The sequence below is a fragment of the Oncorhynchus nerka genome, linkage group LG22, assembly GCF_034236695.1.
Source record: "Oncorhynchus nerka isolate Pitt River linkage group LG22, Oner_Uvic_2.0, whole genome shotgun sequence".
Taxonomy (NCBI): Eukaryota; Metazoa; Chordata; class Actinopteri; order Salmoniformes; family Salmonidae; genus Oncorhynchus; species Oncorhynchus nerka.
The window spans coordinates 15710684-15734140 of record NC_088417.1 but is presented as its reverse complement, the minus strand read 5'-3'; the positions used below and the strand labels follow the sequence as shown (position 1 = coordinate 15734140).

Here is a 23457-nt window from a genome sequence, read left to right as displayed (position 1 = left end):
TTTATTGGGAGGGTGGGTTCGTGGTAATGGCTGGAGCGGAATCAGTGGAATGGTATCAAATACATCAAACACACTGGTTTCCAGGTTCTCCCATCAGCAGCCTCCACTGCTATACCATACAGAAAACTGATCAGTATTAGAAGCCTTTGCCATCCTTGATTATGACATGACTGATCCTTGATCAGAATGGTAGAGGACATCAGTAATCAGCACGTTGGCATTTTTGCTCAACAACAGACAAGGGCTTCTTGATCTAATGGACTATTTATTGTAATTACAGTCATTTCTAGTTAGATGTGCTTGCTAGAGCACGACAACGGTATCAATTTGACATGTCAATGACTAACCTCTCTAGCATCAACTCATTCCCCAAATTGAAACAATGCCAAACAAATGTCTTTCTATTGCAACAAATAACACCATAAAACTGCCGGAAATAGCAATTAATCTCTTGTTCGCATTTCCCTGAAATGATGAATCAGCGATAGCCTATGTGTGGACTGCCCAGAAATGAGAGCGAGGAGAAGAGAATCTCTCACTGGAACAAAGAGGCTAGGGGGGACCGAACACAGAGGGGCATACAGTTACATACAGATACACTTCCCCATAGAAGGTTAAAAGGGCAAAAAGAGACAAAAACAGCCGCAGCTGCTTGACTGTACATGACACACAATCTCCAGTATGACATTTCCAGCCAGACTTCATCCACCTCCAGTTTAACAGTTTGTACTTCTTCTGAGGAACAGAATATCCCCATCGATAACATGTGTTATCCTCTCTCAAAAGGAGAAATCTGCGGTTCAAACAATATAAAATACTACACCCTGGACTCTCATTATTGCTGTTAAATACACACAAGAAAACATCAGATCAGACTGGAAAATGTGCTTCTAACAAACAAATAATTCACTTCACGATAGAACTTCAAACAATGACTATTGTTCCGGAACATTCAGGCTACAGTTGGGCAACAAAGTTGAGTGACCTCTAAAGACAGGGAGATGTTACGTTAGCATTGAAGAAGTAATATACCCAAAATGCAAACATACTGCAGAAACATTTAGTCTATAATAATGCTGTCTCTGCTTCGGCTACATGGCCTCTTTCACTGGCAATAGAGCTGTTTTGAATGTGCAGTCAATGTGTGACATTGGAATGCATGAGAGAGAGTCGTGATGGCGGTAAGAGGCGGTGGTGCGAAGGCGATTTTGGCTGCAGTCTCTCTGGGATTGGCACATGTACATATCTCTCACGTACAGTGGAAAGGAAACAAGTGCTTTGCCTCCATCCTGAGAGTCACAATGTGCCCTTCCAAATCTCCCAGTATTAGTCAACATACAGAGTTTCTGTTGGTGTTCCTTCTCATTGCTTTAAAGGTTGGTATAAACCAGTTTAACTCAACTCAACCCCCCCTGAGATCTGTTAAGACCTGTTAGGACCGAAAAGTCTCTACGACACAAAGTTCTACCACACTTTCACTGGTCTCTCTGCCATTGATCTTGATCCATCTGAATCCCAAGTCAAATATATTGAATTCAACAACTAATTGATGGGCAAAATGTCCACTTTCAAGTGAGAATATGTAATAATGGATGAGGAATCCGGATTGCTGAGTACTGTAATTCATAAATAATGCAATGTAAGGACCCTGCAGGCTAAGGGCTACGCTAACCATTTAGCCTCTGAAACCAGTGAAAGCATTTGCATTACTTTAGCTCAGAATCTCGGGAGCCAACCCAGGCTTGGAAGAAACCATTTCTTAAGGAGAAGAGGGGGAACCAGTGGGCGACTGAATATTCCAAGCATTCAAAGGGGAGAAGCCATTGCACCGAGGATGCATAGCCTTGCTGTGGGTTTAACAACCTCCAACTAGCTCAGGCCGCAGGGTCATAGTCAGCAGACTGAATCTTTTAAAAAGCCCTGAGGTGTGGCATTTGGTGAAAGTTCTCACACGGAACCCAAACCGGCTGCGTGCGTGCACTATCGTGCATAAATTTATTTTGTCCCCCTACACCAAACGCGATCACGACATGCAGGTTAAAATATCAAAACAAACTTTGAACCAATGACATTCATTTGGGGACAGGTCGAAAAGCATTAAACATGTATGGCAATTTAGCTAATTAGCTTGCACTTACTAGCTAATTTGTCCTATTTAGCTAGCTTGCTGTTGCTACCTTGAGTTGTTATTTTACCTGAAATGCACAAGGTCCTCTACTCCGACAATTAATCCAGACATAAAACGGTCAACCGAATCGTTTCTAGTCATCTCTTCTCCTTCCAGACTTTTTCATCTTTGAACGTATATGCTGATTGGCATCTACACTTTCATAGTATTACCACGACAGCCGGCAAAACAGTTTGTCTTTCAATCACCCACGTGGGTATACCCAATAAGGAGATGGCACTTGGGTACCTGCTTCTATAAACCAGTGAGGAGATAGGAGAGGCAGGACTTGCAGCGCGATCTGCGTCAGAAATAGAAATGACTTATATTTTAGCCCTTGGCAACGCAGACGTTCGTTGGCGCGCGTGAGCAGTGTGGGTGCAATAATTGAATAACATATATTCCTAAATTTATTTTGCAACGCTCGCGCACGCGACGTGAGCGGTGTAGTCAGGGTATCAGGCTTAGCCCCAAGGGTCATGAGGCTACATGTTTCAATAGCAAGAAAGGGTGATGACACTTAACATTCAACTATTCTATCTCTCACAACATTGAGATATGTAATAACAATTGTTATAAAAGTAGAAACACCACCTGGCCCCGCCCCTCTGGAAAGTCTCTTTCAAAAAGCTACGGATCCTGATCACGTTCTGCACGTGTTAATTTACGCACACGTTTTGTTCTAAGTAACTGTTGCTCACCCTCTTCTGAACCATGATGATGTAGCCTATGTCTCTGCCTCATATTTCCGAATAGCTGAAATAAAAACCCAGCAGCGATTTGAATGAACATTCAAGGCCTTTATGAAGGCTACAATCCTTCTCTGCACTTCTCTGTCTGTTGTTGCCATATCTTAGCCACTAGTCAGAGTTGCTGAAAAAGAACACTACTACTTTGATTGCCTGTCTGCTAGAGACGTGATACCAGTATCGTGATACTCATTATTATTGTGGCAAGGAAACAAAACATGAAGCGGATTTAACTTCTTTAGGTAAACAGCCCTGATGTTGGAAACAAACATCATTAGGTTGTCCTCCAGAGTCACATGTGTTTATTTTCCAAGCTATAAGCACACAACATTTTACAAACAGCAGGTTTTTAAAGGACCCATAAAAGTAGGTCTTGTTCGCGTTTTTATTTTTGCCATTGAAAAAATACTGGTATCGTCACTGCCCTACTACTGTCTGGCTCCTGCTTAGTCAATGTTTGCAATGATGATTTAAAAATAACATTCAATTGTGAATTAGACTGTGTGTCTGTGTCTTGCTTGTATTGATCATGTCTTTAGTGTACAACAATAGCTCCATTTAGCCTAACTCTCCTACTGAAAAAAGAACATGAAATCGTGCTTATGCTTAATAACCTTCTGAGGCATGCAATGCAGTAGTTAAAACATGTCAACCATGTCCTTTGTGTACAACATGCCGTTTGTAGGCTACCCTAGACAATGGTGTTCATCGCTGATCAAGGAGTGGGAAGTGGCATTGGAGCACTGGGCAGCAGCTACCTATGCAGCTGAGTGAGCAGCAGCTACCTATGCAGCTGAGTGAGCAGCAGCTACCTATGCAGCTGAGTGAGCAGCAGCTACCTATGCAGCTGAGTGAGCAGCAGCTACCTATGCAGCTGAGTGAGCAGCAGCTACCTATGCAGCTGAGTGAGCAGCAGCTACCTATGCAGCTGAGTGAGCAGCAGCTACGTCAAAAAAATGCAGCACATGCACAGAAATCTCTTTATCTTATTAACAAATCGGGTTTCCAGAAAATCCGGAACCGCAGCCACTCCGTATCAAATACTATGGTACAATATAACTGCTTTCTTTGTCATGACACATGGAAGTCTAAATCTATCAATTTTCTAACACATTTATTGAGATGCTTCTTTGTGAAAGATGAGTTGGGTTGCTCATGAGATGTTATGACAAATTTACCAGTATTTACCAGTACGACAGAAGTATGTAAGTTCACATTTTCTGCATCTCTCTTTATAGATCAAGATGATTTTATTGAAATGGGAGACTGAGTTTAAATCTGTGAAAGATTGACTGTTGCATTTAACCCGTATAGGTAAGAGGTAGATTGCTTTAAAACTATCCTGATGGAACAAAGGCTTGCAGGCAATTAAAAAACATTACATTTGGTGACCAGGATAACTCTTTAAGTATTCTCTGAGACCATAACATGGAAGCAATTGTGTGTGTTTTCTAAGGTACTCTAAGTGCCTGCCAACAAGTGCCTGCCACTCCCCCAGTGCTCGCTCTATCTCACTCTCTGTGTGTGTGTGTGTGGAAAGTGTGCTGGAGTCAGAGCAGATCCCCACCAGCTGAAATCTGTTCCATAATCAAGACCTCTACATATACTCAGTCCTGCCAGATCGTAATCTCTGCTCAGTCAGACCATGTTTCTAGCCGTTTGTTCCCGTTGTGCCTGTTTTCCCTTGCCTGACGCTGTTTTCCTCTCCCCTACAATTCTGCCCGCTATGACTCTGGTCCATGTGTCCAGTCTTACTTCTTGTCAGTCCTGCTACTCTGTCCTGGATTCCCCACTCCACGCTCCCTTGGATTCCCCTCCAGACTTGCTTACCCTGTCCCAACACTTGGTTTCCGGCAACCCGCCCGAACTTCCCAGTCTCCTTGTCTGAGTTTATTCTTGGGTCCAGCTGTTCCACTCCGCGTGACAGTACGATCTGGCCAAAGACATGAACCCAGCAGACTCAGATCCTCTCCACCAAACCCTCGCTGGCCAATGCGCCCTGCTCGAGCAACATGACCAAGCCCTGAAAACCCTTCTGGTGCACATCAAGGAGTTTTCACGGAGCCTGTCTGACCTACAGGGCCGAACCTTCACCCAGAGCTCGCAACCAGCCCATAGGTCGCCTCCTCTGCTCCGTGAGCCGTTTGTTCCAGCCCCTGAGCGTTACGACGGCAACCTCGGAGCTTGCAGATCCTTTTTGTTACAATGTTCGCTAGCGAACGGGCCAAGATTTCCTTCCTGATTGGCAGCCTCTGTGGAGCAGCGCTTTCTTGGGCCACGGCTGTGTGGGAGAAACAGTCCCCCGTCTGCTCCTCCTACTCCAGCTTCACGGAGGAGATGAGGAGAGTCTTTGACCACCCTGTCTGCGGTAAGGATGCCGCCAAGGGACTCCTGTCCCTCCGTCAAGGCTCCCATAGTGTCGCATAGATGGCGATCGAGTTTCGCACCCTTGCCGCTGAGAACGGCTGAAATGAGGAGGCCCTTCAGGGAGCATTTAAGAATGCTCTCACCGAGAACTGTTATAATGACTACAGTTCAATCAAAAATGTACTTTATATATATATACACATTAGTGATGGGGGGAAAATCGATCCAGCTACATATCGGGATAGAGAGAGACAAAGAGACACAGAGAGAGATTTTCATTTATTTAACTAGTTGCTCCTACCCTCTACTTTTTTGAACATTTTGTTAAAAATCGCGCAACATTTCAGCGCCCTGCTACTCATGCCAGGAATATAGTACGTTCATATGGTTAGAATGTGTGTATAGGAAACCCTCGGACGTTTTTAAAACTGGTTAAATCACGACTGTGGCTATTACATAACGTGCGTTACATCGGAAAGCGCAGGAAAACCTGATCACAGAAAATGGAAATAAATATCCTTGCGCCACTTCCAGCAATTGTTAACAGTGAGCCGAATTAGATAAGACTGAGCATTCAACTCCCACAGCATCCCCATGTAGTCGAGTATCTTGTGAATTTAATCCTCTTTGATTCTTGGTTGAACCGAAAGAGGGGCACGACGTACCTCCGGTCTCCGCCCAGATCATTCCGGAAGAGCTCTCTCCTGAAATTTTTTCCAAGACGACAGCTAATGATATGTACATCGCCTACGGATGATTTTTATCGCTTATTAACGTTTACTAATACCTAAAGTAGCATTACAAACGTATTTCGAAGTGTTTTGTGAAAGTTTATCGTCTACTTTTTGAATTTTAAAAAATGACGTTACGTTGTGAAATCGCTGTTTTTTTCGTTTATCACACAGTCTACATATAACGATATCTTGGCTTTATATGGCCCGATTTAATCGAAATAAAGACCCAATAGTGTTTATGGGACATCTAGGAGTGCCAACAAAGAAGATGGTGAAAGGTAATGACTGTTTTCTTTTTTATTGTGCGGTTTGTGTAACGCCGAAATGCTAATTATTTTGTTTACGTCCCCTGCTGTGCTTTTCTGTTGTAGTGTATTGGTGCATGCTATCAGATAATAGCTTCTCATGCTGTCGCCGAAAAGCATTTTAAAAATCTGACTTGTTGCCTGGATTCACAACGAGTGTAGCTTTAATTTGATACCCTGCATGTGTATTTTAATGAACTTTTGAGTTTTAACTAATACTATTAGCATTTAGCGTAGCGCATTTGCATTTCCAGAGCTCTAGTTGGGACGCAAGCGTCCCAGGTAGAGGTAAGAGGTTAAGAAAGCTGGGACCAAAGTAACAAAGCCTACCATCAGTAACACACTACGCCGCCAGGGACTCAAATCCTGCAGTGCCAGACGTGACCCCCCTGCTTAAGCCAGTACATGTCCAGACCCGTCTGAAGTTTGCTAGAGAGCATTTGGATGATCCAGAAGAAGATTGGGAGAATGTCATATGGTCAGATGAAACCAAAATATAACTTTTTGGTAAAAACTCAACTCGTCGTGTTTGGAGGACAAAGAATGCTGAGTTGCATCCAAAGAACACCATACCTACTGTGAAGCATGGGGGTGGAAACATCATGCTTTGGGGCTGTTTTTCTGCAAAGGGACCAGGATGACTGATCCGTGTAAAGGAAAGAATGAATGGGGCCATGTATCGTGAGATTTTGAGTGAAAACCTCCTTCCATCAGCAAGGGCATTGAAGATGAAACGTGGCTGGGTCTTTCAGCATGAAAATGATCCCAAACACACCGCCCGGGCAAAAAAGGAGTGGCTTTGTAAGAAGCATTTCAAGGTCCTGGAGTGGCCTAGCCAGTCTCCATATCTCAACCCCATAGAAAATCTTTGGAGGGAGTTGAAAGTCCGTGTTGCCCAGCAACAGCCCCAAAACATCACTGTGCTAGAGGAGATCGGCATGGAGGAATGGGCCAAAATACCAGCAACAGTGTGTGAAAACCTTGTGAAGACTTACAGAAAACGTTTGACCTCTGTCATTGCCAACAAAGGGTATATAACAAAGTATTGAGGTAAACTTTTGTTATTGACCAAATACTTATTTTCCACCATAATTTTTTTAAAGTGGGAGAACTTGCACAATTGGTGGCTGACTAAATACTTTTTTACCCCACTGTATATATATATAGAGAGAGAGGGGAGAGAGAGAGAGGGAACCTGAATGTAAATACATAAGAATCCATAGTCTCCTTCATGGTCCCATGAATGATTTCAGCACTCGTGCATATTCAGCGGAGTGCACTTCAATCTAGGTAAACGGTACAAAATAACACATTGCTGTTTTGGCAGCTTTACCAAGGCTGCCGACTCAATGCTGGGGCCCACATTGCAGTTGTAAGTACCGTAATTGCAGTGTTGTGGTTTAGTTTTATGGTGCTTTCCCCTTTTTTCTGAGTCCAAGTAACTATGGTAACCAACAAACAAATGTATAGACCTTGGATGAAAGGATAAGGAAAAATGTGGTCTAGTCATATCTTTAGATCATAATTGCATGTTATTATAGGTCTTAAAAGGTCCTTTCTGGAATATCTAAACACCAAACATGGAATCCGTGCCCATCAGATTCATTTTCTCAAAAACCATACGGGGGCATTCCGTGTCATCTTTGTGCAGTCGCCCTGCAGATCTCAGGGGATTACTCCATCATATTAAAGAAAGGTGGGCGGAGCAATACTGCTCCTGACACTTGTGTCCTTTTTCTCTCCAGATAAAAAAGTCTGTTCACCTGAAAACCATGAAATAATCCTCAGAGCCTTGTCACAAGCGTTGCCATGTTAATGGTAGTACACTGTAAGCGAGGTGGCCATATCTACATGACATTGTAATTTATGTTACTATCATTCGGAATAGTTGTACATGACCTAAATTTGATTTGAACCAAAACTGCCAATGCCTGCACAATACTCAAAATTAAATTTATCGTTAAGGTTAAATCTATAAAATAAGTCACATTTAATTAATAGAACAGTGAGCTGAAATGTACAGAGGCTACCATTTCTGTGAGCCTGGGAGGTTTGTTTATTTTTTTGACATCACACCATTAACACGTCAACTCCCTTTGGTTTGGATCTGTCTTTATCTTCACAAAAGTCATCCTCCTCTATTCTGTAGCAAGCCTCACCCCAGTTCTGAGAATGGAAGAGAATCACCACAACCGGTATTCTTAGAGTTAGGGCAAATACCAGGCCCTATGGACTGAATATATCGCTTGGTATAAATTTGGAATGCAGTGCAAGCTCTGTGCACTAATTTCTTTCTGCTATGTCTTTTTATAGTGTAGCAGAAAGATGCAGAGATGCATTTCATACCATGTAGCCTAAAGGCTATGGCTTTGTTGCCCTACAAGCCAAGCAGATGTAGACATACATACAGCTAAAGTGTCGTAATCATTTCTCAAGAAATTCTCTGATAGAGGTGTTTGAGGTTGGGGGAGTATAACGTCGTGAATCAACTGGTTCCTTCTCTCTCTCAAGCACTCGCACGCACACACGCACACACACACGCACACACGCACGCACGCACACACACACACTCTCACACGCACGCACGCACACACACACACACACACACACACACACACATTTACATACATACAAGTATTTAGGCTGCTGATATGCTACGGCCTTTGACATTCTTGTTGATTCATATCCATCCGCCATTCAGCTTTTTTCTATTCCCCTGGTGCCAGTTGTCCAGTAATAATTTCCTGAAATGAAATGGCATTGAGAAACTGCTTCCTAAAATGGCGTTTACATTGTTTTGTGAATGGCCTGCACTACTTAAATCAAGTGGTCAAAACATGTTCATTTTCAAACTCATACTGACAAACACATTTAATTTCTTCAAACACAACATATGATACACACTTAAACAACCCCTACATTAACACTTTAATCTTTCAGAATTCACTCAACCTTTGTTAATGTGCTCAATAGCAAAGACATACAAGCACGTGATTTCAACAGAACTAAGCTGGTAGAAACTTGGGAATCATTGTATCAGCAATCCTGTGGGTTGACCTTTTGAAGAGGCGTTCACACCACAGCTCAGCTGATTGAAGCTCGAAGCCGGAAATGGAAGCTCAGCGATTACCTGGAAAGGGTTTTCTGGGTATTACCAAATACACACAGAGTTCTAATTAAGATAAAAACTGGGCTGAACCACAAACCAAGAGAGAGAGAGAAAAAAAAATAGAAAAGAAAGCAAAAGTTTTTGACTTCCTTTTAATTCGATTTGGTCTATACAGATTTATAGTTGTTCCATTTGGTCTGCAAAGTGATCCCAAGGTTTAGTTAACGAAGTAACATTTTATTTCTGGTCGCTAAGTCAACTAGTACTTAGCTAAATGGCTAGTTATTGAAATGTGACACATCCATGCCCAGAAATAAAATAATTTCAAAACAATATCAATATGATCTGTTGTAGGCCTATGTAGCTTCTTAATACATGTGTTTAATCATTCAGTTGAAGATGGACGTTCCATCAAATCAAATCAAATGTATTTATATAGCCCTTCGTACATCAGCTGATATCTCAAAGTGCTGTACAGAAACCCAGCCTAAAACCCCAAACAGCAAGCAAGGCAGGTGTAGAAGCACGGTGGCTAGGAAAAACTCCCTAGAAAGGCCAAAACCTAGGAAGAAACCTAGAGAGGAACCAGGCTATGTGGGGTGGCCAGTCCTCTTCTGGCTGTGCCGGGTGGAGATTATAACAGAACATGGCCAAGATGTTCAAATGTTGATGTTCATCACAATACATGTAATCAGGTTTCAGTCGCTGGTCGACCAAAGTGTTGAATAGTAAGGAGCTATTTCCAGCAGTCAAAAGCCCAAATCTCCCTCTAGTGGCCTCATGGGTGGAAGGTTATTCATATATTTTTTAAATAATTTCATTATAAATAAATATATATTTTTTTTAAACAGCTGAAAAACTGATGTTTTTTTTATATGTCTTCTGTGATGTATATAAAGCATAATATTGGGATGCAAACTCAAACTTTAATACATTTAAACTCCTAATCTGACATGGTGCAGTTACATTACATTTAAGTCATTTAGCAGACGCTCTTATCCAGAGCGACTTACAAATTGGTGCATTCACCTTATGACATCCAGTGGAACAGTAGTGCATCTAAATCTTTTAAGGGGGGGGGTGAGAGGGATTACTTTATCCTATCCTAGGTATTCCTTAAAGAGGTGGGGTTTCAGGTGTCTCTGGAAGGTGGTGATTGACTCCGCTGTCCTGGCGTCGTGAGGGAGTTTGTTCCACCATTGGGGGGCCAGAGCAGCGAACAGTTTTGACTGGGCTGAGCGGGAACTGTACTTCCTCAGTGGTAGGGAGGCGAGCAGGCCAGAGGTGGATGAACACAGTGCCCTTGTTTGGGTGTAGGGCCTGATCAGAGCTTGGAGGTACTGAGGTGCCGTTCCCCTCACAGCTCCGTAGGCAAGCACCATGGTCTTGTAGCGGATGCGGGCTTCAACTGGAAGCCAGTGGAGAGAGCGGAGGAGCGGGGTGAAGTGAGAGAACTTGGGAAGGTTGAACACCAGACGGGCTGCGGCGTTCTGGATGAGTTGTAGGGGTTTAATGGCACAGGCAGGGAGCCCAGCCAACAGCGAGTTGCAGTAATCCAGACGGGAGATGACAAGTGCCTGGATTAGGACCTGCGCCGCTTCCTGTGTGAGGCAGGGTCGTACTCTGCGGATGTTGTAGAGCATGAACCTACAGGAACGGGCCACCGCCTTGATGTTAGTTGAGAACGACAGGGTGTTGTCCAGGATCACGCCAAGGTTCTTAGCGCTCTGGGAGGAGGACACAATGGATGGCGAGATCATGGAACGGGCAGTCCTTCCCCGGGAGGAAGAGCAGCTCCGTCTTGCCGAGGTTCAGCTTGAGGTGGTGATCCGTCATCCACACTGATATGTCTGCCAGACATGCAGAGATGCGATTCGCCACCTGGTCATCAGAAGGGGGAAAGGAGAAGATTAAATGTGTGTCGTCTGCATAGCAATGATAGGAGAGACCATGTGAGGTTATGACAGAGCCAAGTGACTTGGTGTATAGCGAGAATAGGAGAGGGCCTAGAACAGAGCCCTGGGGGACACCAGTGGTGAGAGCACGTGGTGTGGAGACGGATTCTCGCCACGCCACCTGGTAGGAGCGACCTGTCAGGTAGGACGCAATCCAAGCGTGGGCCGCGCCGGAGATGCCCAACTCGGAGAGGGTGGAGAGGAGGATCTGATGGTTCACAGTATCGAAGGCAGCCGATAGGTCTAGAAGGATGAGAGCAGAGGAGAGAGAGTTAGCTTTAGCAGTGCGGAGCGCCTCCGTGATACAGAGAAGAGCAGTCTCAGTTGAATGACTAGTCTTGAAACCTGACTGATTTGGATCAAGAAGGTCATTCTGAGAGAGATAGCGGGAGAGCTGGCCAAGGACGGCACGTTCAAGAGTTTTGGAGAGAAAAGAAAGAAGGGATACTGGTCTGTAGTTGTTGACATCGGAGGGATCGAGTGTAGGTTTTTTCAGAAGGGGTGCAACTCTCGCTCTCTTGAAGACGGAAGGGACGTAGCCAGCGGTCAGGGATGAGTTGATGAGCGAGGTGAGGTAAGGGAGAAGGTCTCCGGAAATGGTCTGGAGAAGAGAGGAGGGGATAGGGTCAAGCGGGCAGGTTGTTGGGCGGCCGGCCGTCACAAGACGCGAGATTTCATCTGGAGAGAGAGGGAGAAAGAGGTCAGAGCACAGGGTAGGGCAGTGTGAGCAGAACCAGCGGTGTCGTTTGACTTAGCAAACGAGGATCGGATGTCGTCGACCTTCTTTTCAAAATGGTTGACGAAGTCATCTGCAGAGAGGGAGGAGGGGGGGGAGGAGGATTCAGGAGGGAGGAGAAGGTTGCAAAGAGCTTCCTAGGGTTAGAGGCAGATGCTTGGAATTTAGAGTGGTAGAAAGTGGCTTTAGCAGCAGAGAGAGAAGAGGAAAATGTAGAGAGGAGGGAGTGAAAGGATGTCAGGTCCGCAGGGAGGCGAGTTTTCCTCCATTTCCGCTCGGCTGCCCGGAGCCCTGTTCTGTGAGCTCGCAATGAGTCGTCGAGCCACGGAGCGGGAGGGGAGGACCGAGCCGGCCTGGAGGATAGGGGACATAGAGAGTCAAAGGAAAGGGAGGAGAGGAGGGTTGAGGAGGCAGAATCAGGAGATAGGTTGGAGAAGGTTTGAGCAGAGGGAAGAGATGATAGGATGGAAGAGGAGAGAGTAGCGGGGGAGAGAGAGCGAAGGTTGGGACGGCGCGATACCATCCGAGTAGGGGCAGTGTGGGAAGTGTTGGATGAGAGCGAGAGGGAAAAGGATACAAGGTAGTGGTCGGAGACTTGGAGGGGAGTTGCAATGAGGTTAGTGGAAGAACAGCATCTAGTAAAGATGAGGTTGAGCGTATTTCCTGCCTTGTGAGTAGGGGGAAGGTGAGAGGGTGAGGTCAAAAGAGGAGAGGAGTGGAAAGAAGGAGGCAGAGAGGAATGAGTCAAAGGTAGACGTGGGGAGGTTAAAGTCGCCCAGAACTGTGAGAGGTGAGCCGTCCTCAGGAAAGGAGCTTATCAAGGCATCAAGCTCATTGATGAACTCTCCGAGGGAACCTGGAGGGCGATAAATGATAAGGATGTTAAGCTTGAAAGGGCTGGTAACTGTGACAGCATGGAATTCAAAGGAGGCGATAGACAGATGGGTAAGGGGAGAAAGAGAGAATGACCACTTGGGAGAGATGAGGATCCCGGTGCCACCACCCCGCTGACCAGAAGCTCTCGGGGTGTGCGAGAACACGTGGGCAGACGAAGAGAGAGCAGTAGGAGTAGCAGTGTTGTCTGTGGTGATCCATGTTTCCGTCAGTGCCAAGAAGTCGAGGGACTGGAGGGAGGCATAGGCTGAGATGAACTCTGCCTTGTTGGCCGCAGATCGGCAGTTCCAGAGGCTACCGGAGACCTGGAACTCCACGTGGGTCGTGCGCGCTGGGACCACCAGATTAGGGTGGCCGCGGCCACGAGGTGTGGAGCGTTTGTATGGTCTGTGCAGAGAGGAGAGAACAGGGATAGACAGACACATAGTTGACAGGCTACACAAGAGGCTACGCTAATGCAAAGGAGATTGGAATGACAAGTGGACTACACGTCTCGAGTGTTCAGAAAGTTAAGCTTACGTAGCAAGAATCTTATTGACTAAAATGATTAAAATGATACAGTACTGCTGAAGTAGGCTAGCTGGCAGAGGCTGCGTTGTTGACTATGTAGGCTTGCTGGCAGTGGCTGCGTTGTTGACACTACACTAATCAAGTCGTTCCGTTGAGTGTAATAGTTTCTACTGTGCTGCTATTCGGGGCTAGCTGGCTAGCTAGCAGTGTTGATTACGTTACGTTGCGTTAAAAGAACGACAATAGCTGGCTAGCTAACCTAGGAAATCGCTCTAGACTACACAATTATCTTTGATACAAAGACGGCTATGTAGCTAGCTATGTAGCTAGCTACGATCAAACAAATCAAGCCGTTGTACTGTAATGAAATGAAATGAAAAATGTGATACTACCTGTGGAGCGAAGCGAAATGCGACCGGATTGTTGAGTGCGGAAGTTCTGTTCGGTAGACGTTGGCTAGCTGTTGGCTAGCTAGCAGTGTCTCCTACGTTAAGGACGACAAATAGCTGGCTAGCTAACCTCGGTAAATTAAGATAATCACTCTAAAACTACACACTCTAAACTACACAATTATCTTGGATACGAAGACAGCAAAGACAACTATGTAGCTAGCTAACACTACACTAATCAAGTCGTTCAGTTGAGTGTAATAGTTGTGCTGCTAATCGGTAGACGGTGGACTAGCTAACGGTGGACGTTAGCTAGCTGGCTAGCTGCAGGGCAGTGTAGACTGCGTTAGGATGACGAAATACGATAATTACGCAATTATCTATGATACAAAGACGGCTATGTAGCTAGCTAAGAAGAAATTGCTAAGATTAGACAAATCAAACCGTTGTACTATAATGAAATGTAATGAAATGTAATACTACCTGCGGACCGAGTGCAGATGCGACCGCTCGCTCCAACCCGGAAGTCCGCTTTGGTACAGGTGTCTTCTTTGTTTAAGCCCATAACTATGTGTGTGAGGTGTATACTTTGTTTCAAAGTAGATCTGTTTCCGACTACCAAGAAGCACTCTGTGTAACTCTGATTTAGCCCACTGCAATAAAAGGTGTTAATGCAGTACAGTACAAATCAATCTGAAAATACTTAACTTTTCCCTCATGTTAGTCTGCAATAATATAAAAAACCGAACCATGACCACTTCCCTAACCATGACACTTATGTAATATCTACCTAAGCAGACCGGATTCCCTTCTTGCTACTTTAAAACATCTAATGATTTCAAAGCAGTCTTCGCCCTTGCATCCAAGTCTTCATGATATAGAACGCATTATCTCCACAACCTTTTGATGTTTGATTTTCTCACATTGAGGTTTCTGCTAATTAAAAAGCCACAAATGGAGGGGCCGAGCAGTTTAATACACTGTGGTTGAGTTGTTTGTGAAACTCCCATAGCCATTAATGGGAGCTGTAACAATTATGTGTTTCAGGAGAACTATGGGCCTGGCTTTCAAGTGGGTAGACTGATTCACTCCAAAATACATAGCAGGTGAACAAAGCATTCTGGATCCACTCAGACTTTGACCAATAAAGCGATGCGTGTTGCGCCAGCTCAGCTAAGATACATTATCATCACTTTTTACACCTTGGCTTCAAAGGGGGGATTTTCTCATTCAAGTAATTTGGCTCGAATAAACCAGTTTCATATTCCCTATAATGGCAAACCCCACTGAGTGAAACTCAAGAGTTAGCATTGTGGTATCATGTAAAGTTCACAGTGAACCCACAACGTCGAGAAGACTGCGTCATACCGATAGACCATAATGCTTAGGGAAAAAGAATACAAAAACACAAACACACGCTTCAAATCATATGTTTTCCGCTTTCCCCCTCCTTTTAAATCATGTGCTCCAGAAATGGCAACCTTATCCCCTAGTGTGTTGCTATGAGTCAGCCAGTGCAAATAAGGGGAATGTCCCCTTCACCGAGCCACATAAATAGAGACTGAAATGTCTTTTCATCTTAAACAGGAGAGCACGAGTGGGAATGAATAACCACTAGGGGAAAACATCGATACAGTTACATATCGCAACATTATTTTGGAAGATATTATATCGATACTTTGACTCCAAGTAACAATTAAATGAAAAAGTAGGTAGCGTTAGCTAGCGCTAGACAGCTGTACTTGCGCCAAAATGCCGGTATTGTTCATCCTATAGCTTGTTCTCCATCTTCTTTTTAAATAGTGAGCCAACATGTTTTCAGAACTTTTATTTCCATGACTGATCAAAACAAATTTTCGCAGGATCACACGTCTCTCTGCAGCAGACATGTAGTGAGCAATATGTTTGGAACATCAAATCACAAAAAAAATTGTTGTATCGAATTGCAATACATATAGAATTGTGAGAATCATGAGTATCGCAATACATGTCGTATTGGCACCTAAGTATCATCATAATATCGTATCGTGAGGCCCCAGGTAATTCCAAGAATTCAACCAGTTCATTCTAAGAATGGAAGTGTCCTTAAGTGGATGTTGATGTTATCTTGGTGCTTGAACACGTTGCAGTGCTGGGAAGTCCAGTTTCATACCATGTTACCCACTAATGCATCCATCTATGGTTGTTTCTACGCAGACATGCGCTCACACACACTGAGCAGAGATTACGATCTGGCAGGACTGAGTATATGTAGAGGTCTTGATTATGGAACAGATTGCAGCTGGTGGGGATCTGCTCCAGCACACGCACGCACGCACGCACGCACGCACGCACGCACGCACGCACGCACGCACGCACACACACACACACACACACACACACACACACACACACACACAGAGACACACAAGCGCGTGGGGCAGACTTTTGCGAAATGCTGTGTTTTTACCCCTTGGTTTAACATATTTTCATTATATAGAGATTTATGTAATAGCCAGCAATGTAGGATGAGCATATTTCTGTCCCATTTGTTATAGGGGGAAAGGGAGGGGATTACATCACTGATAATGAAAACAATGCAGGGGAATGCTGTTGTGCTTTTCAAGGTTAATGGACTTCAGATGAGACATCGGAGGCTCGAATTGGACAGTACGGGAAAAATTTAACAAGGACCAATATTTAAATACATTTGCCTTAATACATTTGCCTCATACATCTTCAATAACAACAGCTATGATAATATAATCAACTTCTGTAGACATTACTTTGCAGGCATTTCAATTAGTGAAGATGATCCAAATGCACAGAAAAAGGCATTTTCTCTCAGCAGAGTCTACTCTATTCCATAGGATCAAGGATACAAATAATCACCCAAAAAATAAACGAAGACAGACTGTTATGTTGAAAACAAAAAAGGAACTTTTGCTTTTACCACCAGGGAAGTCCACTTCCTGCCTACGCTCACCACCATAGCCTTTTCCTCAAGCCTGGGAATACACACGCCTGCACAGGGTTACATTCTTTCATGTTGTTTCACATTCATCTGATTTTATACATCTCTGTGGTGAACAGCAACTTCCAACTGCGGAATAGACAAAAATACATGGAGGATAGTAAAGAAAGAAAGAAAGAAAGAAAGAAAGAAAGAAAGAAAGAAAGAAAGAAAGAAAGAAAGAAAGAAAGAAAGAAAGAAAGAAAAAAAAGAGAGGAAGGAAGAGAGAGAGAGAGAAAAGAAAGACAGAGAGAAAGAAAATAAAAAAATGAAAGAAAGAGAAAGAAAGAAAGAGAGGGAGAAGGAAAGAGAGAAAAGAAAGAAAAAAGAAAGAGAAGAGCAAACGGAAGAAGAGGAACGGAAGACAGAACGAGAGATGGAAAGAGACAACTAGAAAGAACAATTATGAAAGCGAGAGAAAGACTTTGTGGGGGGCGGTGACCAGACCACGTGGAGGCCCAGATAGGATGGAAAAGACCACGTGGAGGCCCAGATAGGATGGAAAGAGAGACTTTGTGGGGGGCGGTGACCAGACCACGTGGAGGCCCAGATAGGATGGAAAAGACCACGTGGAGGCCCAGATAGGATGGAAAGAGAGACTTTGTGGGGGGCGGTGACCAGACCACATGGAGGCCCAGATAGGATGGAAAGAGAGACTTTGTGGGGGGCAGTGACCAGACCACGTGGAGGCCCAGATAGGATGGAAAGAGAGACTTTGTGGGGGGCGGTGACCAGACCACGTGGAGGCCCAGATAGGATGGAAAGAGAGACTTTGTGGGGGCGGTGACCAGACCACGTGGAGGCCCAGATAGGATGGAAAGAGAGACTTTGTGGGGGCGGTGACCAGACCACGTGGAGGCCCAGATAGGATGGAAAGAGAGACTTTGTGGGGCGGTGACCAGACCACGTGGAGGCCCAGATAGGATGGAAAGAGAGACTTTGTGGGGGCGGTGACCAGACCACGTGGAGGCCCAGATAGGATGGAAAGAGAGACTTTGTGGGGGCGGTGACCAGACCACGTGGAGGCCCAGATAGGATGGAAAGAGAGACTTTGTGGGGGGCGGTGACCAGACCACGTGGAGGCCCAGATAGGATGGAAAGGGAGACTTTGTGGGGGGCGGTGACCAGACCACGTGGAGGCCCAGATAGGATGGAAAGAGAGACTTTGTGGGGGGCGGTGACCAGACCACGTGGAGGCCCAGATAGGATGGAAAAAGAGACTTTGTGGGGGCGGTGACCAGACCACGTGGAGGCCCAGATAGGAAGGAAAGAGAGACTTTGTGGGGGGCGGTGACCAGACCACGTGGAGGCCCAGATAGGATGGAAAGAGAGACTTTGTGGGGGCGGTGACCAGACCACGTGGAGGCCCAGATAGGATGGAAAGAGAGACTTTGTGGGGGGCGGTGACCAGACCACGTGGAGGCCCAGATAGGATGGAAAGAGAGACTTTGTGGGGGCGGTGACCAGACCACGTGGAGGCCCAGATAGGATGGAAAGAGAGACTTTGTGGGGGTGGTGACCAGACCACGTGGAGGCCCAGATAGGATGGAAAGAGAGACTTTGTGGGGGGCGGTGACTAGACCACGTGGAGGCCCAGATAGGATGGAAAGAGAGACTTTGTGGGGGGCGGTGACCAGACCACGTGGAGGCCCAGATAGGATGGAAAGAGAGACTTTGTGGGGGTGGTGACCAGACCACGTGGAGGCCCAGATAGGATGGAAAGAGAGACTTTGTGGGGGTGGTGACCAGACCACGTGGAGGCCCAGATAGGATGGAAAGAGAGACTTTGTGGGGGGCGGTGACCAGACCACGTGGAGGCCCAGATAGGATGGAAAGAGAGACTTTGTGGGGGCGGTGACCAGACCACGTGGAGGCCCAGATAGGATGGAAAGAGAGACTTTGTGGGGGGGGTGACCAGACCACGTGGAGGCCCAGATAGGATGGAAAGAGAGACTTTGTGGGGGCGGTGACCAGACCACGTGGAGGCCCAGATAGGATGGAAAAGACCACGTGGAGGCCCAGATAGGATGGAAAGAGAGACTTTGTGGGGGCGGTGACCAGACCACGTGGAGGCCCAGATAGGATGGAAAAGACCACGTGGAGGCCCAGATAGGATAGAAAGATTCCCCTAGCCAGTAGAAAGAGAAAACACTTTTCCAGCATTAGCTCGGTAAAGGGGGATTGTTAGGGGGCTACTGCTGGAAATGCTTCAATCTGGGACCTCATCTCGTGTTTTCCCCCAACCATAGGCTGCGCGTGAGTTTCAAGTTTGGGGAAGATCATTTTCACCATAAAAACACACCATCATCGCATGTGCAGACTTATTATACATTTTTGAATGTAACCTTTATGTAACCTTTATTTAACAAGGCAAGTCAGTTAAGAACAAATTCTTATTTACAATGACGGCCTACATCGTCCAAACCCGGACGACGCTGGGCCAATTGTGCGACGCAATATGGGACGCCCAATCACAGCCGGTTGTGATACAATTTATGTGAGCCTACTGTACTATTCCTAATCTGATGAGTTGATTGGATAGTCCTAATTTAAGCTAATAATGTACCTCAATCCTGACCCCTCCTGTCTCAGCCTCCAGTATTTATGCTGCAGTAGTTTATGTGTCGGGGGGCTAGGGTCAGTTTGTTATATCTGGAGTACTTCTCCTGTCCTATTTGGTGTCCTGTGTGAATCTAAGTGTGCGTTCTCTAATTCTCTCCTTCTCTCTTTCTTTCTCTCTCTCGGAGGACCTGAGCCCTAGGACCATGCCCCAGGACTACCTGACAGGATGACTACTTGCTGTCCCCAGTCCACCTGGCCGTGCTGCTGCTCCAGTTTCAACTGACCTGAGCCCTAGGACCATGCCCCAGGACTACCTGACATGATGACTCCTTGCTGTCCCCAGTCCACCTGACCGTGCTGCTGCTCCAGTTTCAACTGTTCTGCCTTATTATTATTCGACCATGCTGGTCATTTATGAACATTTGAACATCTTGGCCATGTTCTGTTATACTCTCCACCCGGCACAGCCAGAAGAGGACTGGCCACCCCACATAGCCTGGTTCCTCTCTAGGTTTCTTCCTAGGTTTTGGCCTTTCTAGGGAGTTTTTCCTAGCCACCGTGTTTCTACACCTGCATTGCTTGCTGTTTGGGGTTTTAGGCTGGGTTTCTGTACAGCACTTTGAGATATCAGCTGATGTACGAAGGGCTATATAAATAAATTTGATTTGATTTGAATCACTGTTCGCAAAAAAAGACTGTTCAATGCATGGCTGAGCGCGTATAGCGTAGAGTAGACCTTGGCTATAGGCTAAAGGCCAGGGATCATCAACTACATTCAGCCACAGTCCGATTCTTTCTTGAATGGATGGTCAGGGGGCTGCAACATAATTATAAATAATTTGTTTCTTCTCCTTTCTTTGCAAGGGAAGAATTTGGACTTTTATAAACACATTTCATGCAATTCTACTACACTTTATAAACTTAGCAAAAAAAGAATAGTTCTCTCACTGTCAACTGCGTTTATTTTCAGCAAACTTAACATGTGTAAATATTTGTATGAACATAACAAGATGATGTCTGATGTCAAGTGAGGGCCTGCCTTACAACAGGCCTAGAAGCCTTCAGTCCAGCCTCTCTCAGCCTATTGCGGACAGTCTGAGCACTGATGGAGGGATTGTGCATTCCTGGTGTAACTCGAGCAGTTGTTGTTGCCATCCTGTACCTGTCCCGCAGGTGTGATGTTCGGGTGTACCGATCCTGTGCAGGTGTTGTTACACGTGGTCTGCCACTGCGAGGACGATCAGCTGTCCGTCCTGTCTCCCTGTAGCGCTGTCTTAGGTGTCTCACAGTACGGACATTGCAATGTATTTCCCTGGCCACATCTGCAGTCCTCATGCCTCCTTGCTGCATGCCTAAGGCACGTTCACGCAGATGAGCAGGGACCCTGGGCCTTAATTGCCTACCGTCTGTACGCTGTTAGTGTCTTAACGACCATTCCACAGGTGCATGTTCATTAATTGTTTATGGTTCATTGAACAAGCATGGGAAACAGTGTTTAAACCCTTTACAATGAAGATCTGTGAAGTTATTTGGATTTTTACGAATGATCTTTGAAAGACAGGGTCCTGAAAAAGGGACGTTTCTTTTTTTGCTGAGTTTATGACTGGAGACATTAGCAGAAGATTTTTTAATACGACAAATTACAGGGTAGCCCACTCTGCTGATACTGACAAACAGATCAATGAAAATAACGTTGTCTGATGCATATATTAGGCCTACGAGAAGTGGAGACACAATTACAATATGATATCCTTCTAACCTGGAGGAGGAAATTATTGTCCAAAAACAACCTTTCAAGTGGCACTGACCTAAAAATGATAAAGAGTGACTATGCGCACTCACCGGGGATATTACCGATGCTCTCTCCATTGTTGCTCTCCATAAGGCTATAGACCTACAATTAAGTTGAGAATTTGGATAACTAAAAGACAGATGAGAGTCTTTTCATTGTCTTCTCCTTACAGCAATAGCCATTTTCTTTCCAAACTATGTTTTCCCTCGATTGAATTTTGAAATATTGCGATATGCCTGGCTTGGCCTCTCTACTTTTCACTGAAAGTCACATCTGAACAATCATCTATTTGGTATTTGCAGTGAGCGCTGCTCAAATGGCCATCTTTAGGCAATGTGATGGAAAACAATCCACAGATGACTTTTTAAGAAGCTCATGATCCTTTGTGGCCAAATCATATGCTTTCTGGTGTAGGTGCCTATTTTGAAGGATTTGTTTGTTAATAGATAGGAGTAGGCTAACGAGGCTATATCATTTTGGCAATTTAATTAAATTTACTTTAAGGGAAGCTTTATGGACGCGCCAACTATGCCCCCAACCACGATGTAAGCAAAGCTCACAACCAGACTGGTCTCTTCCACCCCCGCCACCCCCAACTTCCCCTGACACCCACGCACACCTCCCCCTGACTGACTCCACCATCCGCCAACACCCACTCCTTCCTCCCTCTTTGTCTGGGGCTGGAAACCAAGGAAAAGTTCAATGACCTCTCTTAACTCTCTCTTATTCGTTCTGCGTGTTTTTTGGGGTATCAGCTGAGCTCATTCTGGCCATGTAAAGGAATGAGAGGAAAGCATTGATGTAAGGGTGAGTGAGACAATCTGTCTTTGTTTTGCTTTCTGTGCAATAAGCTTGTAGCTGAGTACCAGTCTGTTTAACTAACACTCCTTGTACTCTGTTTCATTATGACATGACAGGAGTGGCAAGGAGTGGAATGACTGGTACTCAGGCTAATAGGCTTGGGTAGCACATAGAGAGATGAAGAAAGTGAGCGCAAGAAGAGAATCTGAGATGATCCTCACCCACTACATCATCCTCTCCTCAAGCTCTTCAGCACCAAATCTCTTCTAACGTACATAAGAGGCTTCCCTGATCAACGGAACAATGGATACCCAAAACAGGGGCCATCCATTATTGAACCAAAAGAGCAACACTACTCAATCAACAGTACAGACTGAATACCGACTGGGATACCACAACTCTCAAATCAGACACCAAGATGCTGTCTCTGTCAAACGTTGAGCTTTTTCAGACACCTGAACAATTGCTTCAAACTCTACGAAATGTAGAACTTTTTGATTCTTGTGTATGTGAAATAACTTTTGAGGATCCCTTGATCTTCAATGCTTCAGAGAAGTTTCTCTTCCACTTGAAATGCAAGGTGAATCACAACTTTGCATTTAATTAGTCTTCACCTTAACTCTTCTCTTCTATTGTCCTCATTAGAGGCAAGATCTTCTCTATCAATACTGTATCAAGCGTTGAGAAAACATGGCCAGCATGGGCTCCACCTCCATCTGGACCTTCAAACAAAAGTTGACAGAAAGCCAGAGTTGCCAATTAGCACAGAATGATGTTATTTTCTCCCCAGTTATCGCTCTCCAAACAGAACAATGAGGATCCGCGGTTCAGGCCGACCCACGCTCCGGTTACATGTTTCTGCTGCGAGGCCCAGTTTGTGTGAGCGTAATCCTTGAGAAAGCAGCTTTTTACAAAACACAAAGAGCAATGCTGGAGCCAGGGACCTCATCACCAGATAAAAGTGTGGAACAAACTATTTCCCCCTATGAGGCAAACTGTCTGGTGTTATATCAGGGAGAGGTTTTACCATGCGATGAGTGCTGTGAAAACATGACTTCACCTGAGAGTCAAATGGGACTATCATATCTTGGATGTAGGATTGGTGTATACTGTTGGTTTGAATGACTGTTGCTTGTTGAAGAGATATTTCTGTTCAAAGGCTGCATTCAAAAACACGCATTGTATTAAGATCCAATAAAAAATACATTTCACAATATAATTCTGTCTTTTTTTGTGCATAATATTTCAGCGTTTACTGACATGTACCATTTGCAACAATGAGAATGTCCATTTGAAATGTGAAAATATTGTAACACTTCATTAGTGGTGTCATAAAATGTTTAATTCATATTCAAAATAATATTAAAGCTTATTCACGCATGTCTTATAGCATTA

At 45.0% G+C, this 23457-nt stretch overlaps 1 protein-coding gene and 1 long non-coding RNA gene across 3 annotated transcripts in view; one reads left to right on the top strand and one right to left on the bottom strand.

Moving 5' to 3' along the window:
* Window positions 1-23457, bottom strand: part of LOC115104895 (apoptosis regulator Bcl-2-like) — a 73979-nt gene that overhangs the window by 26861 nt on the left and 23661 nt on the right. The window lies entirely within an intron of this gene.
* On the top strand, window positions 17879-23281 carry LOC115104896 (uncharacterized). The gene is made up of 2 exons (XR_003859821.2): window positions 17879-22068; window positions 22179-23281. It is a non-coding gene; the product is annotated as an uncharacterized LOC115104896 (long non-coding RNA).